The sequence below is a fragment of the Chrysochloris asiatica genome, unplaced genomic scaffold, assembly GCF_000296735.1.
Source record: "Chrysochloris asiatica unplaced genomic scaffold, ChrAsi1.0 scaffold00010, whole genome shotgun sequence".
NCBI lineage: Eukaryota > Metazoa > Chordata > Mammalia > Afrosoricida > Chrysochloridae > Chrysochloris > Chrysochloris asiatica.
In genome coordinates, this window is record NW_006408528.1 from 29050314 (window position 1) to 29053661 (window position 3348).

A 3348-nucleotide genomic window follows, 5' to 3' on the forward strand; every position below is an offset into this window, starting at 1 on the left:
ATGCTGTGTATAAGTAAAATTTATATTTCTGTACTCACAAACTAACTGTATAACTGGTTATTTATTCTAAAAAGCAAGAAAGAGGAAGCATAGAAAATGTGTCATCCTTATGGCAAGTACTATTTTAGGATTTAAGTATTTGGAGTAAGTGATTTTATATTGTGGCCATCTTACTCCACTGACGTGCTACTTACCTATGCAGATGTAGAGTTCTGGTGTGGTGCTAAAGGATACACACTGGACTGCTAACTGCAAGGTTGACAGTTAAAACCCACCAGCCACTCCATGAAAATCTTATACAAGGTCACTATGAATTGGAACTGTTTCCACAGCATACAACAGCAACAAAAATGCCTGAATGAAGATCTAATATTTAATCTTTATTGTGTTGCCTGAAATTTATTCATGTGTCAAACATTCATCCAATCAACCATTGTTTATGTTGGCAGATGCTCAGCCAGTTCTGAGGACTTCAAAACTGAATCAGGGATGAAGTAAAAGATAATGTCAAAGCAATAAATTTCAAATTCTGTCCCTCCTTATAAACAATAATGACAAAACATGGAAAAGAACTGTCAAAATCAACTGTTTTGAAACTCTAGAAATTAACTAAAGGCTTACAGCAACCTAGAGATGCTTATTTAAAAACAAACAAAAAAACCCCGGCTAATTCTTGGTACACACAGTGAACTTTGTGTCATTCAATTTACCCCAATCCCATGCCTTATTAGCTCAAATAAGCGGGTTCAAAAAAATTGCAGGATACAAGATTGACATACAAAACTTAGCTGAGCTCTTTCCTCAGCTGCCACTAAGGTGCTCAGCCCTTCTGAGGATGCTAAGGCCGCGTTGGGGTGAAGTCCTCACGTCATTGTCATCCGAACACTAACACCTCGTCTGGCAGCGGCCAGACCAGCACTCCTGCACCATGGCCTCCTTCTCTGAGCTCACCTGCATCTACTTGGCCGTCATTTTGCACGATTATGAGGTGACCATCACAGAGGACAAGATCAATGCCCTCATTACGGCAGCTGGTGTCGGTGTTGAGCCTTTCTGGCCCAGCTTGTTCGCAAAGGCCCTGGCCAACGCCAGCACCGGGAGTCTCCTCTGCAATGTCGGGGCTGGTGGACCTGCACCAGCAGGCGGACCTGTCCCTTCACCACTGCTCCCCCAGCTGCAGAGAAGAAAATAGAAGCAAAGAAAGAAGAAACATTTTGAAGAGTCCGATGATGACATGGGCTTTGGTCTTTTTTACTAAATCCCTCTTGTAAACTGTTCAATAAAAAGCTAAACTCTTAACAAAACAAAACAAAAAAAACTTTGTTGAATTGCTATATATCAGCCATGAACATTTAAAAAAAAAAATCCATTTACAATAACATCAAATAGTAAATATCTTGAAAAACTTTAGCATTGTGGCCTAATGTTTCTGATTGCAAAGTCGTTTGAACTGCAAGGTTGGTGGTTCAAGTTCACCAGTTTTTCCTTGAAAACCTTATACAGGGTCACTATGGGTCAGAATCGACTCGATGGCACTCTAACAACAACAACAACAACAAAGAAGTATAAGGCTATGTATTACGGATTACAAAATCATTGTAAGATTAAAGAAGACTTGAACAAATGTAAATATACCTCTACGGATTTAAAGGCTTAAAATTACGAGAACAGAAATACTCCCAACGTTGACCTATAGATTCAATGACGTTTCTACCAAAATTCCAACTGTTTGGGGCGGAGGTGGTGGGAGGTGGAGTGGGGGGAGGATGAAGTAATGAACAAGCTGATCCAAAACTTCATATGGGTTTTCAAGGTGCACAGAATTGTCAAATCAATATTGAATAAGGAAAACAAAGTTTAATTAACATTTCTTTATTTCAAAGCTTACTATAAAATTCCAATAATTCAGATACTGTTATACTGGCATAAGTATATAACTCTAGACCAACATAATAGAACCAGTAAGTTCAGAAAGAAACATGTTTGTGGTCAGTTGCTTTTTGACTGGGTGCCAACATCATGCAACAGGAAAGATAGACTTTTCATCTGATGTATTTGAAAAGTTGGATATGCATATGCAAAGAAGGAATATTTACTTTACATAACATATGAAAAATTTATTTAAATGTGTTAAAACCCTAAATAAATGAAACAAGACTATAAAATTCTTAGAAGAAACCATGTGTGAAAATCTGCATGTTCTTATGTTAGGCAATTAATTTTTAGATATGACACCAAATGAATAAGCAATCAATCTAAAAAATAGATAAAACTGACCACCAAATTAAAAAATATTTGTGCATCTAATGACATCATCAGGAAAGTTAAAAGACAATCCACAAAATTGAAGAGAATATTTGTAAGGCATACACCTTGTAAAGATTTCACTTTCAGAAGGTATAAAAATATCTTACAACTCAACAATAAAAAGATGGCCGAATTTTTTAAGTGGAAAAAATATTTGAGTAGATATTTCTCTAAAGTATAAAAATGACCAATGAACGCATGAAAAGATATTCAGCACCATTAGTCTTTAAGTAAATAAAATCAACATGATAAGGAGATATCACTTCATACTGATTAGGATTCTATAACAAAGGAGCAAATAACAAATTGACAATAACAAGTGTTGACAAGAAAGAGTACATTGAAACATGTAAAATGGTGCTGGTGGTGGTGATGTGGAGCTGATTCTGACTCAGGGTTTCTGAGGCTGTAAATCTTTATGGGAGCAGAAAACTTCATGTTTCTCCTGCTGAAAGCCTGGTAGATTTGAATGGCTGACCTTGAGATTAGCAGCCTGACTCATAACCACTATGCTAAACATTTGATTGTTCCTCAAAAGGTTTAACATAAAATTACCATATGACTGAGCAATTAAGTATCCTGGTGGAAAAGAGGATTACTTGTTAGGCTTCTAACCTAAAGGTAAGAGATTTGAATCCACCAATTGTTTCAGGAGAGAAAGGAGATTTTCTGATTCCATAGAGATTTACAGACTCAGAAACCCTATAGGGCCACTGGGAGTCAGAATTGACTCAACGGCAATGGGTTTGGGCCCAGAAATCACTCTACCAGGTAAATATTCAAGATAATTGAAAACATAGGAGCTCTGGTAGTGTAGTGGTTACAGATTGGGCTGCGAACCTCGGGGTCAGGAGTTTGAAACTACCAGCTGTTCCACTAGTACAGGGTCACTATGAGTCAGATCCGACCCCAAGGCACATAACAGCAGCAGCAACAGCAGGGTCACACATACACACAAACAAAACAACAACAACAAAAACTCTCTATAAATGTACAGCAGTATTATAAGCAATCCATGACTCATCTTTTAGTTTTCATACT

The 3348-nt window shown here is 37.4% G+C and overlaps 1 pseudogene; it reads left to right on the forward strand.

The window, feature by feature from the left end:
* Positions 1–928: 928 nt before the first annotated feature.
* LOC102822629 lies at positions 929–1258 on the forward strand (annotated as a pseudogene).
* Positions 1259–3348: the final 2090 nt, after the last annotated feature.